Source organism: Amblyomma mixtum, chromosome 3 (genome assembly GCF_055824585.1).
Source record: "Amblyomma mixtum isolate Tamu chromosome 3, ASM5582458v1, whole genome shotgun sequence".
Classification (NCBI taxonomy): Eukaryota; Metazoa; Arthropoda; class Arachnida; order Ixodida; family Ixodidae; genus Amblyomma; species Amblyomma mixtum.
In genome coordinates this window covers 336634617-336649636 of record NC_143014.1, presented here as the reverse complement: position 1 = coordinate 336649636, position 15020 = coordinate 336634617, and the positions used below count along the sequence as shown (strand labels likewise).

The 15020-nt window shown below is 44.6% G+C and overlaps 1 pseudogene; it reads left to right on the top strand.

Moving 5' to 3' along the window:
• The first annotated feature begins 782 nt into the window (after positions 1-782).
• Positions 783-14445, top strand: LOC149356067 (uncharacterized; annotated as a pseudogene).
• The last annotated feature ends 575 nt before the right edge of the window (positions 14446-15020 follow it).

Here is a 15020-nt window from a genome sequence, read left to right as displayed (position 1 = left end):
CTGAACGAAACTGAATGCAAGTTTATGCACGTGTCCCGTAAACGATCTAACCTGCACTTTTCATGCACGCTAAACAGGACCGCTCTATCTGAAATTGAATCCTACAGATACCACGGCATAGAAATAACAAGTGATCTTAACTGGTCGAAGCATATTACGTCCCTTGCTGCTAGCGTTTCTCTACTCCGTTTCATACATCATGTGCAACGCTGCGAAGGCTGGGAAAGTAGTCCGCAGAAAAAAATAAAGAGAGGTGTATCACTCCGCGCTGTTTTGTGGCCGTGTGGTCTAAAGCCCCACCTCGATGGACACTTCCCAGGCGTACACGCGAAGCGCCCACGCGCACGGGCGTCTGCAAAACCGGTCTGCGCATGCGCGAGGCGCCAGCGCGAGCGATGCGCGAGTAGGGCGCAGATATTTGGCAATGTCAGATATTTGCGACCGCGCCTCGCGCGCGCCAGAAGTGGCTCGCCGGTTTGTGGCCGATGTGCACCAATGAGAGCGCAGTTCTCGCAACATCCGGTACGGCCTTTCGCGCTGTTTCTTCGTTTTTTCTTGCGAGTGCCTTCGGTACCTCCGGCTGTGGCGATGGCCCAAAATATAATAAAAAACGAATGCCTGATTGCTACCGTTGAGAGGCGGCGCTCGCTGTGGCTCGCGAGCGATCGCCTCCACAAGAATAAGCATGTGAAGGCAGCGCAGTGGAATGAGGTGGCGGCGGAAGTACTGCCGGGAGCATCGTGCAAAGGTAGGCATACACTTTTGCTCATGATGAGCATTTCATGTTGAAACGTGCTTGAAACTTTTCGCGTTTCACTCGTGCAGAAAACTTGGACCCCGTCCAAAAACGATGGAAGTCTTTGCGGGAAAAGTTCCGCCACCTGTATACGGCGCAGCAGTTGGGGCGGAGGAGCGGCGCTGGCACCGACGAAATCGAGCCCACGGAAGTTGTGTGGGCTCATTACGAGCAATTGCTGTTCTTGAGGGACACGATGGACACCAGGCCGTAAGTTCATCGATATTTTTATTGCCATAACTAGCTGGTCGAGATAAGGATCACATGCAGTGCCGTGGCGGGAACGCTGCATGCGTGGAGCAAGCGCTATTGATGAGACGTACCTGCAAGAAGGCACTTGTACCATGATGCGATTACATCTGAAGCGGACGTGTTCTTAATGTTGCAATAAAATGCGGCATGTTCTGTGTGACAAAACTGCAGATGAGCATACTGCTGCTGATTGCACCATGTTATGTTTGCGCCGCTGAACAGGCAGAATGCCGAGCCGCCGTGACCGAACGATATGTGTATGAAAAGAGGGCACCTTAAACGCACCCACAGTTCATATGCTGTCTCAATTGCTGAGTACTTCATGTGTAATCTTTAACAGGCAGCCGAAATATCCAAGATACATTTTGTGTAACCGGACTATTCATGCAACTTGAATACCACTGATGTCTTATTTCCAAGTGTTGGCAGTTTACTACATCGAAGCTGGATTTTTTACTGCTGCTGTCAGTTGAATTCTTCCTTTCAGTGCCTTTTTTTCTAGTACGCATGAGGAATTATTTGCAGCGTACTTTGTGCTTTTAACGTCATAGCCAAGGCTCATTCCATTCTATTTAAAAGGATACCCTCTTACCCAGATTCCAGTGCATGATCAGGAATGCCAGGTAGCTGAAATAAATCCAAAGATCTCGTTTTTAATTTGTAGTTATTATGTGGTTTTGGGAATGAACATGCCAACCATTTGTATTGAAAGAGTTCCCTCCCCATGAAATGCACGCGACAGGCCTTGTGGATATGTTCACCCAAGCAGAAGTGCTCAAAATATGTCTGAGGGCATATCAGCTCCATTAGTAGTAAAGAGAATGTGACAAATAATCCGGAATGACAGTTAACAATGTTGCAATGATCACAGCTTGACTCTTGGCTGCTTAAGCATTCACACTTGCAAGTGTAATAGTGTAGATCACATTCAGAATTACACAAAGCAACATGATCAGAAATAAGATAGGTACCTTCAGCCTTACTTGCCTGTGCACTTCAAATACAAAGCCTTCTGAGTGAAATACTGTTAAAATGAAGGGGCCGCATACACCAGTTCATTAAGAGTAAGAAACTCACCAAATGGCACTGTAAAATGCAGAACATATTGCACTCTGCAAGAAAATAACACCGCTTTGCATCAACTTGAGGCGTATAATATATCTAGTATGCGACTATAACACACATACTTTTATTTATTTATTTATTTATTTAGCAATTACTGCCGGCCTGTGTTACAGGCCTTAGGCAGGAGTGGGGTACAAACATATTGATAAAAAATGACAAGTACAATGCAAAGGAAGCAGATAGCGAACAGAGCAAAAACCAGAACATACAACATAAAATTGAATACAAAGGCAGAGAACATGTAATTACATCGAACCTGGCAGCAAACGAAGGCATCGGACTTGGCCCAAAACAAGGATACACAAGAGCCCTATACATCCTTCAGAGCTTGTAAAAATAAATTTACCGATTCGCAATTGACAACCTCAGCAGGTAAACCATTCCACTTAGTGATAGTATGGGGAAAGAACGAGTACTTAAAAACATTTGTTTTACATGAAAACGCGGCAACTTTCTTAGTATGGTAAGAGCGTGTAGGGCGTCGAGATGTGTGCTCAACTAAAATTCCTTCCTCTATTGATAGTTTATTGTGATAATACAGATAGAATAACTTAAAATAACAGATAGAATAATACAGATAGAATAGTCCTGCGGTTTGCAGTAGGGCTGTTGGGGAAATATTCGAACTGTAACAATTAAAAATAAACCTAGCAGCTTTGCGTTGGACATTTTCTATTTTAAGTTTGTTACTTTCGGTACAGGGATCCCACACTTCCGCAGCATATTCCAACATTGGTCGAACAAATGTTTTATAAGCTAAAAGCTTTATTTCTTGTGTGGATTGTGCCAGCGTTCTTCTCAAGTAGTGCAGTTGTCTTAGAGCTTTTTTTTCTATATACGATATGTGCTCGTTACATCGAAGGTCTGAGGCTATCTGAATTCCTAAGTATTTAAAAGCGTTGACAACTAAGAGGGGCTCATTGGCTATACGGTATGTAAAACTTAAAGGATTCTTTTTACGTGTCACAGTCATTGCTACTGTCTTGTTGGAATTCAAAGTTATTTGCCACGTGGAGCACCATTTTTCTACTGCAGACAGTGAATCGCTTAAAAGGAGTTGATCTTCAGGGCTAGAAATTTCTTGATAAATTGTGCAATCGTCTGCGAAAAGTCGTATTTTAACATGTTTGTTGTGAACTATGTCATTAATAAATACTAAAAAGAACCCCTTTCTTTTCTCTACTGGGACACCGGATTCCCTACTGGGACACCGGATTCCCGGAATCTACCGGATTCTACTGGGACAGCATCAGAGAGGACACCATCAACAACCACACTTTGACGTCTATGCGAAAGATAGGCTTCGACCCATGAGAGTAGGCACTCTTCTTTCAGTATAGGTTTTAACTTCTGCAATAATTTTTGATGAGACACACGGCCGAATGCTTTCTCAAAATCAAGAAAAATAATATCAACTTGATTATGCCTATCTAGTGCTGCCGCTAAATCGTGAACTGTTGCAATAAGTTGTGTTACTGTGGACAGACCGCGACGGAACCCGTGCTGACGGTTATCAAAGACGTGGTTCGCCTCGAGAAAGTTAGTCAAGTGTTTACAGATGATGTGTTCAAGCAATTTTACTGAAGTGCACAAAAGAGAAATCGGCCGATAGGAAGAAGGTGCTGATTTGTGTTGTTCTTTGGGAATCGGGATGATTTTTGCGAGTTTCCAATCACTTGGCAATTCAGAGCAGTTTAGTGATTTCCTAAATATTAAAGTTAAATATTTGGCGGACCATTCAGCGTACCGTACCAGAAAGGCATTAGGTATTTCGTCAATCCCTGGCGACTTCATTGTGTCCAAGTTAAGCAGAAGAGCTAGCACACCTTCCTCAGTTATGCAAATGTCACGGATTGGTGCCAGATCATCAAAAGAAGAAAAATGTGGCTTGCAGCCATCATCGTGAGTGAATACTGAGCTGAAGTACTGGTTGAGCGCCTGCGCTGTTTCTAACTTGTCGTGCATACCCGCACTGTCTGCACAAAGGCCAAGAATCAATTTCTTGCGTGGCGCGAGATGTCGCCAGAACTTGCTTGGAGAAGAAACAAGGAAATTTTTCATACGTTCAGTATGGAATTGGTGTTTGGCTGTACTGATAGCGTTCCGCAACGACAGACGTAGCATGGAAATCTTATCTGCAGTGGCCGATGACGGACGCTTTGAGTGTTGTTGTCTCACTTTCTTAAGCTTACGTCCCAGACGCGCAATATCTTTTGTCATCCAAGAATTGCTAGTGCGCAAAATTTTCCACTTTCTTGGCACAAAATCGCTTATACATCGGTGAACTAAGTTTTTGAAGAAGCACCACATGTGCTCAACGGAGGTACTCTGTGTTTCGTACAAGCACGAAAAGGGAGAAAATGAAGTGTCTAGTGCATCTAAGATATCGACATCACTTGCACGTGAGAAGATCGGGATAATTGTCTCTCTCTTCTGGAGCTTTGATATAGGGCCCAACTGCAAAGTTAAACTTGACATTTTATGGTCTGATATTCCCTCTAAGACAGTCACACGTGGTGTTCGGCGTAGCGGGTTTCCAGAAACAAGAAACAGGTCCAGAACTGACTGAGAGTCGTTTTGTACACGGGTGGGCTCAGTGACTAGTTGTGTCAGGTTATGACAGAACACTACGTCGAGAAATAGTTGGGAGGCACCAGTGAGAGCCACCGGAGTATCAGGCAACCAATCTATTGACGAAAAGTTGAAATCACCCGTCAATAACAAGTTGGCTGAGCGGATTTCGTTTCGGCATAGGAATTCATTAAGCTTTTCTAGAAATATGTTATTCGAATTCGGGGGACGGTAGAATCCTCCAATAATTATCCCCGCAGGGAGGCGTCTGCAGCATGCAGACGTTGGTGAGTGGCGACACCACGGGGTTAACCCGAGCATCCGCAGGGACATCCCCGCAGGGGGATGATGGTGAACAATGCGTCACCACGGACCCGAGCATCCGCGCTTAGCCGTGCGTGGCATCGCCGTGTCCGGGGAAAAGGGGATCCTGGTGGTTGAGCCGATGCCGAGCGTTTGGACCCTTAAGGCCCCTCGGCGGAGGCAACACACCACTTTGGCCCCAGCTTCCTGTAGACGGCACCTCCGGCCTGACCCGACCGGGGGAAATCGGCAGTCGCCTTTTCCTGTCCTCCCCTCTATCTTTCACTTTCCTATTTCTTTCTTACAACTCTCCTGTCTCCTCCTATTTTCTTCGTTTTTTTTCCTCTTTTTCCTGGCGGCGAGGGTTAACCGTGTGTGACCAACTATCCCGAGTTGAGTCATATTAGGTTATAGTTAAGGTGTACAGCTGGCGTGGGCAGGGCTCGCTTGCGAGTTCCTGTCGCGTCCCCTCGTTGGGCTCCATGGTGGGTGGCTGGCACCATGGCCGAACAACACATATTTTTCATGGCTCCCCCTTTTTCCAAACCAGATCGCCCTCACAAAAGAGGGCGGAACGAAGCAACCGCAGAGTTTTTCCAAAAACCAAAATCATTTCCAAAGTTCCACGTTCTTCATTGTGAAGAAACGGAAAAAACCGCAAGAATGATGTCCCCTTTCTTAGTGTCAAAAAGTCTAACTGATGCCTTGGGTCCCGGGTACAAAGTCTCTAAAATGCCTAGTGGTGACCTGCTCCTTGAACTCAGAGACATTGCCCAATATACAAAACTTTCCAACCTAGTATCCATCGGGGAAATCCCTGTATCAATCACAGCACACCGATCTCTCAACACCGTCCGTGGTGTGATATCTGAATCAGATTTCATTGACTTGACCGAGGAAGAAATGCTTGATGGCCTCAGAGAACAGAATGTTGTAAGTGTATATCGAATCAAAATAAGGAAAGACAACAAAGAGATACCTACAAAGCACTTAGTACTGACTTTCAACTCGAGCACACTTCCCGAATCCATAGAAGCAGGCTACCTCAAAATAAATGTCAGGCATTATATCCCAAATCCACGCCGGTGTTTCAAATGTCAGAGGTACGGTCATGGGTCTCAAAGCTGCCGCGGCCGCGAAACTTGCGCTAAATGTGCCTCAAAAGAACACGCTTCCGACAACTGCCAAGGAGCAGCACTTCGCTGCGCAAACTGTGAAGGCGATCATCCCGCCTATTCAAGGTCGTGTCCCTCGTGGAAAAATGAGAAAGAAATCGTTACAATGAAAACCAAACAGAACATCACATTTAAGGAAGCGCGAAGACTCTTTTACGCAAAGAACAGCTTCAACTTCTCCACAAAAACAAACTTTGCTGATGTGGTGCGCAGGGGCGGCACACCACACAGCACTCCGGCATATGCCCAGGCCACTTCCACCGAGGCTATGGCAGAGCCATCTGCGCCCCAGGCAAAGACAGCGAATGCTGCTCTGCCATCCCCAAAGCAGGGAGCGCCGGCTCACGGGTCGGCACCCAGCAGGACTTCCCCCCGTCGGGGGAGGCCTGACACTAACACATCCGCGGCTTCCCCGCGGTCCACCAGCACCTCTAGTGAGGTGATGGAGGTAACTCCCGATCCGCCCGCTTTGCAGCGGCGGAACCGCTCTCTTGAGCGAAGAATAGAAGGACCCCAATAACGGGCCCAGAAAACAAGTAAATCCCTTCAATCCTCACTCAAAAATATAAACATGACTTTCCTACTTCAATGGAACTGTAGAGGATTGCTCAGGAATTACAATGATATCACACATTTTCTTGGCTCAATGTTTCCTGTAGCTTTATGTCTTCAGGAAACCAACCTCGGTCCACAACATACAAATATCCTGAGACATTATCAAACATTCCGACGTGATCGCGAGCATGCTAACAGACTCTCAGGAGGCGTCGCAATCGTCACTCAGAGCGGCGTCCCTGCTAAAAAAATCAATCTTAACACAAAACTGGAAGCGGTTGCGGTTAGCGTCGTGAGCTACAAAACCATAACTATATGTTCTCTATATCTTCCCCCGCACATGACATTAACAATACAAGATTTAGAAGGCTTGATAAATGAACTACCGGAGCCATTCCTGGTAGTTGGCGATTTTAATGCTCACTCACCGTTCTGGGGAAGCGAACGCTGTGACTCGAGGGGCCAAATAATCGAAGATTTTATCCTCTCAAATAATATCTGTCTTTTAAATACGGGAAAAGCCACATATTGCTGTCCAAGCTCAGCAAAAATGAGCTCTCTCGATTTAGCTTTCGCATCACCATTACTTTTTAACGATTTTAAATGGGATGTTTTAAATGACCCCATGGGCAGCGATCACTTACCTACCGTCATCAGGCTCTCATCGTCCACTCCAATCATCCCCACAAGGCCACGGCGCTGGAAAATTCAGCTCGCCGACTGGTCACTTTTTACAAAAAGTGCCACTCTGGAAAAGGAATTTTGTGACGACCTTAGCACAGATGAAATTAATGAGAAGATTACTGAATGCATAATATCGGCTGCAACACTCGCTATACCACAAACAACAGGACTTGCACAAAAGAAACACAAAGTGTGGTGGACAAAAGAATGCACATTAGCAAAAAAACAACAAAACAAAGCCTGGAGCGCTCTGCGTCGATATCCCACAGCAGAGAGCCTACTTACCTTTAAGAAGGCAAAAGCCAGAGCGGTATGTGCGAAGAAATGCAGAGAAAACCTCTTGGCAGAAATATGTCTCCTCAATAAATAGTTCAATAACATCAAAGAAAATGTGGGAAAAAGTTCGTAAATTTACTGGTGACCATACCCCTTTCACACTTCCTCTCTTGACAGCACCCGAGACACAAACATCTTTAGAAGAACAGGCCAACATACTGGGCGAGCATTTTGCTCAGATCTCAAGCTCATCCAACTACACAAACACATTTCAGAAACACAAAGCAATAGCTGAAAAACAAAAATTTCCATCTGGAGCAGGTGTTCATGAGGATTATAACCAGCCTCTCACAATACAAGAATTAAATAAGGTACTATCTTCTGGCAAAAAGACAGCACCGGGACGAGACAACGTGCATTACGCTATGCTTGCACATCTCTCCGAGGCTGCTGTAGAGGCACTGTTAAAATTCTTTAATAAAATCTGGATAACTGGAAATATACCTGACGAGTGGAAAAAAGCAGTCATAATACCTTTTCTCAAACCCGGAAAACCACCAACAAGTCCTAGCAGTTACAGACCAATAGCCCTCACCAGCTGCATTGCTAAATGTTTCGAAAGTGTAATAAACATTAGATTGACCTTCATACTTGAATCTCGGCAACTATTAGATACACACCAATGTGGGTTTAAAAAAGCATGCTCGACCACAGATCACCTTGTCCGTCTAGAAAATACCATCCGGGAGGCGTTCATCCACAAGCAGCACTGTATTGGGGTCTTCTTCGACTTGGAGAAGGCCTACGATACTACGTGGAAGTTCGGCATCCTCCGTGACCTAGCAGAGCTAGGTATCCGCGGCAGGATGTTGAACTGCTTGAACGACTTCCTGGCTAACCGCACATTCCGAGTCCGCCTAGGAGCAACTCTCTCCATGGCTTTTACCCAAGAGAACGGCGTACCCCAGGGGTGCATTCTAAGCACGACACTCTTCATAGTCAAAATGAATTCCTTAGCTAAAGTAATACCCAAGTCCATAATGTATTCAGTTTATGTAGATGACCTACAAATAGCATGCACGTCCTCTAGCATATCAACCTGTGAGAGACAAATACAAATCACACTAAATAAACTAGGTGCTTGGGCAGACAGAAATGGGTTTAAATTTTCTCCTCAAAAAACAGTAGCTGTTCTTTTTTCATTGCGACGAGGCCTACAGGTCGATCCCAATCTATACTTGAATCACACTGCGCTACCAATTAAACAAGAACACTAATTTTTAGGCGTAACTTTCGACAAGAAACTCACATTTCTACCACACATTAACAACCTTAAAAAGAAAGCTTCTCAAGCCCTCAATATCTTAAAAGTGCTCTCACGGAAGCGGTGGGGGTCCGATAGAGCAAGCCTTTTACAAATATATCGCTCTCTGGTGCGCTCCAAGCTGGACTACGGGTGCATAATATATGGTTCGGCAAGAGCATCCTACTTAAAAAGATTAGACCCCATTCATAATCTTGGTCTGCGCCTATCATCTGGAGCATACAGAACATCACCAGTAGCCAGCCTTTACGTCGAAACTAATGAAGCCGCTCTTGAGGATCGAAGAATTGCCCTTACATGCTCATATGTCTTAAAAATCCGTTCTCTTCCGAAACATCTCTGCCATCCAGTTGTCACCAAGTGCCCATCTAAAAGATTATTCATCAACAAACCACATTTTATCAGACCATTACTGCTGCGCTTTGAAGATAAATGTGAAGAGCTAACAGTACTAGATGCCCTACCGAATATTGCACAAAGGAATGAATATTTACCACCATGGCACAGCCTGCCTTCAGTATGTGACCTCACAATGACACATTTAGATAAAAAGCAAACGCCAAATGAGTACATATTACAGGAATTCTTTGCACTACAAGAAAAGTATGACACTTACATTGAATTTTATACCGATGGCTCAAAAACAGAAAGTCACGTTGGAAGTGCAGTAATCCAAGGAAAAAACAAACAGATAATGCGACTACCAGAATGCGCATCGGTTTTTACTGCTGAGTGTTATGCCATCTTTGTAGCTGTGGAAAAAATAGTAAGAGAGAATATCAAAAATAGCATCATTTACACCGATTCCCTGAGTATGCTCAAAGCACTGCACTCCAGAAATGCTGCTGAACCCATAATAGGTAACATCATACATAACATTGTTAAAATCACAAAACAAAAACATAACATTAAATTCTGCTGGGTTCCTAGCCATGTTGGAATCGTAGGTAATGAGAAAGCAGATGTATGCGCTGCACAAGCCCGGAATGGCCAAATAAAGCAAGTGAACATACCGCATAGGGATTGCTTAAAGTTTATCAACAGTAAACTCAGAAATAAGTGGCAGGCCGCATGGCAAGATCACGTAAACAACAAATTACATTCTGTGAAGCCAATTTTAGGGGAATGGCAATCATGTAGGCATCAAGAACGTTTTACCGAAGTTATTTTATGTCGGCTCCGCATTGGACACACCCACCTCACGCACAACTTTCTGCTAGCCAAACAAAACAAACCTCTCTGTGAAATGTGTGGTGCTGAACTCACAGTGAACCACATTTTAATTTCATGCATAAAACTAGAAGAACTAAGAAAGAAATATTTCACAACATTTTACAGGGAAAGCATCCCATTACACCCCATGCTACTCTTAGGTGATCAAGCACTGGTTGACATTTCATGTATTTTTAGGTTTCTCAAGGAAGCCAACGTTTTAAACAAACTCTAAGTATTTTTAAAAAAGCTTCACCATTAACAAAACTCTAACCTTGTGTTTGGCGCATCATAGCCTCAGTTGCTTTTGCGCCATAAAAAATCAATATAACTAACTAACTATCCAATAATTAGATGACATTCCTCAAGGAATACTTTGAATATAACACTTTCTAACCCCTCAATGTTTGGCAACCTTCAGACCCGCAAAGACTCTTTGTATAACATGGCAACGCCACCACCGCGGCCATCTCTGTCTCTCCGGAAAGTGTTATAACCACAGGGTGTTATTTCAGAATCATAAATAGACACTTTTAGTTGCTGCGTACGTAGCGACATAGCGTACGCAACGCTCACTACGTTCCGTACGCTGTAAAGGACACCCCCGTCACACTTATAGTTGGCCGTACCGCCGCAGAGCAGTCGCGTAGCGCGTTGTGTTGTGTCGCCATCCAGTGACAAACACTGAAAGCGCTGTAGCGCTCGGCTGAACATTTTTCAGTTTCTGACAATATGAATAGTATATTACTGTTTTTAATGAAGGAAAAAATGTATAATGTTTAATGAAGTGCAAAAGTAGGCACATGACTAAAAAAAATTATTCGACATGTGCGGTTGCTATGACGATAAACGTACACAACCTTAGTTAGGCTTAAAAGGTCAAAAATCGCCTCATTATCTGAAAAACAAGGGGCATTTGTACCTAATATTTTGGCGTGTGGGTGAGAATAGACAAAATAAAAGCTAACAGCACAGTTTAGAGCGAGCCATCGCATTGAAGAAAGCAGCGGCGAAGTGAAATCGGTCCGAAGCGGGCGAGATGGTCGCCGCCATGTTCTCTACGCAGCACGTAGCGTCCCGCGTTGCGTACGCTACGTTACGCTTTACAGCGGGCGGGCGTCCGCAACGCGCGGCTAGATACGTTGCGTTCTGCGCATGCGCATTCGTTACCCGCGGTGTCGTTGCGTACGCAAGCTCACTGCGTACGTCCAACTAAAAGTGTCTAATATCAGGATGCAGCCACGTTTCTGTCACGACTACAACGTGAGAATTATGTGCCAAGACAATGCTCTCTAAGTCAGTTACTTTATTCAAAATGCTTCGGGCATTGACGTTGATACAACGGAAGGTCTTATTTGAACAATCATCTATTCATTGTGACCGTTTGGAACTGCGGCGTTCTCCAATTATAGGAACTCTTTTCTTCAGAGTGCTGTCCCACTGAAACACTTCGTCGTTTATTTTAATCTTATCGTATAGTAGATTCACTTTCTTGCCTCCTTTTCTCTCCTCAGCTGTGCTATCCCAGAGGTACTTTCGAATAGTTCTTGTGGCAGTGGAAAAGTCGTCAGATACAAAAATGCTCTTTCCTTTCAACTTGAGGCAATTATTGAATATGCGTACTTTTTCACGGTGGTCGATTAGTTTAATAATCACTGGTCGCGATTTGTTTGTTTGCGCCCTATTCGGTGAATTCTCTCTATCGAAGACACCTCTACACCTAATTTTTCATGAAATAAGTTTACTACTGCCTCCGAAAGTGATTCAGAAGTCTCATCAACCATTTCAGTCATGTCATATATGATAACATTGTTGCGCCGACTTCTGTCTTCAAGAACTACCAGTTTTTTTTCCAGGCTCTGAATACTGCTTTCCAGGTAAGTAATTTTACTGCCTAATTCCTTTATAGTTGACACGGATTCATCTACCTGCTTTAACTTTGCTTCTATGCCATCCAAGCGGTTATGAATAGCTTTCTGTCCTTCGAGTAACTGTTGGAGCAGCTCTGCTGTATTACCAGGCCCAGGGTTACATTCGACATCTCTGCAAAGCATGAGAAGAGCAACAAAAACATTCCGGATGCGCGAACATAAAGTACACACACTGTGAGGGCACACCAGCTGGACGAGGCAACGATCACTGGTTCGAATAGAACCATATTTGTTACTGACCTGCGAAAAAAGCAGAAATGGGTTCATGGCGATGTTGTCGGACGGCCAGCCGATGTGCCCACTAAAGTAATCCCAGATCGGACCGCTCCTTATGTAGGGCGAAGACGATGACGTGCGAGGGGGCGGTGTCCAGGCGTTGGTGTCGATACGGCATGACTTTTCGTGTGCGCAGGCTCCGATCAGGTGAGTCTGATAGGTTCGGCACACTGCTTCTTCCGTTGCGCTGTCCGTCAGGGCAGTTCCTAGCGTCAATATCTGCGTAAAAAGCAGAAATGGTTTCATGGCGATGTTGTCGGACGGCCAGCCGATGTGCCCACTGAACATACTGTGCGCACCCAAAGGCCTAAAGAAGGTTCCATGTTTATGCATAGTCATCAGGGAAAACTGGGCCCTTTGTACGAAAGGAGCACCACTGTTTGCAATATTCTTTGTATATTGCAGATATGTTTTTTTATTATGTGCACTGTCACAGGTAAGATCTACATGAGATTCAATGGCACAAAACAAGATAAAGACACAAGTACTTCTTCCCTGTTTTGCGCTGTGGAATCGCACGTGAATTACCGACTAGCCTGAAGCCTCACCCTTCTTAAGCTAAGTATCGCAGGCAATGTAACGAGCAGTTCGCCATTATTCACTCAAACACATATTATTTAATCAATGAGACAGGAATGCCATGTTATAGTGCACATCTCCTTTATCTATACAGATACTGTATAGAGAAGCCGATGAGCTGCATAATGTGCCTAATATGTGAGACAACAACTAAGTACAATCACAATAGGAACATTCATGTTTTATTTTCCATACAATATGAAACTACTGTACACGTATAGTTCTTTGGGTCAGCACTATGCATATGTAACTGAAATGTATCAAACTTTGTTTCATAGGACTTCCAGTTGGGAGGAAAGTTTTCCTGCAACCAGGCAGTTTAACTATGGCACCACTTTTGGCGCATTGCTTGCACACTAAAACCTCAGTGGCCACCACAAGCACTGTGTCGCCTTTGTGCTACTATTATACGCGTGTTCATGGATCAAAAGAATCTTCTGGCGGGCTAGTTGGTAAGAATCATTCATAATTAAAACTGCGCGCACAAAACAAGGACACTAGAAAGAAACCAGACAACACACACTGCGCTTGTGTGTGTTGTCTGATTTCTTTCTAGTGTCCTTGTTTTGTTCGCGCAGTTTTAATTGTGAATGATTCATGGAGAGGCGAGTAGATTACTAATGCATATCAAAACCAGCGAAAGGATTTTACAGTGGTGCACGAAACAAAAAGTTTGGATAACATTACAATACAAGTCCCCTAACGAAAGTAACATATCGGGCACATAAGGGGGCAAATGACTCAGAGCAGTAAAAATGCAAAAAGGCAAGGATACACAAGGCACTATGCTCAAAAAATGGTATGTAACACACAAGAGGGAACCGTATATGGGGACGCTACAGTATATACAGCTCTCATGAGCCTGAATAGGGTCAGTCTGTTCAGCAAAGAGCATTGTGTGGCCACAAAATGATAAATAGATGTAATAAAGCTTGTTAAGCATGTATCAATACATTCTTGCACACAGTGACTTGAAACACAACTCATCATGGTGCATATATATGTACACTTTTATATACAGGACCTCGGGAAACTACAAGCAGTCGAGTCAGAAAGGGCCGAGCAACGTTGTTCCAGAGCCAAGCAGCTCGCCGGCGTATCGTGACAGTGCTCCAGACCTATCGGAGGCCATCATTGAACTGGAGGAGTGGCGCCTGGACAGCTCGTTGCAGGCGTCATTCGTGCACGAGGTGTCAGTGACTGATGAAGCACTGGCATCACGTCACGTCGAGGCACTGGCATCACCTGCAACGAGCCAGTCGGTGTCATTCCTCCAGATGCCTGCGAGCTCGCTGGAGCCTGAACCAGCAGCGGTGCCGTCACCAGCGCCTGCACAGCAGAGAAGAAAAAAGAGGCCAAGAGATTGTGCTGCTGATCACGCATTAGTAGAACATGTTGGCAGGCTCACAAATGTGTTGCAGACCTGCGAGGAACAGGACGAGTTGACCATTTTGGTTTGTCTGTAGGAAAAATGTTGAGGCGAGTGCCAAAACATCAACAGATTGATCTGCGTTGTAAAATACTCCAACTATTCAATGAATGCGATCTTGAATGAAGCCGCAGTGTCTGGCATTTTTCTTTCGGTTCTGAAATGCTTAAAATGTGACACCAAAATAGCGTCGTATTTATGCCAAAATGCAGAATTGTGATGAGTGAGAGATTATGGCCAGGAACATCTGCTTGGTTATGTGCCACACACACGCTATGGGATTCACAAATATAGACAACTACTTTACCCGTGAGGAAAGACAATTTGTAACAGGCACCACAGATGCCGTGCTGTTGATTGCCCAAGCACTTTATGCGTAAAGAGGCGTCAGTCTGTTATGCAAGTCTCATGAAATCGTCGGTGTGCAGAAATTCCGCTCTCAATGCTGCCAGCATGGTTGTTCGTTTTATCTGAGACACAGCGCCAATGCCCCAATACATATTTCGACAGTAGCCTAACCTTGTTCGCAGTA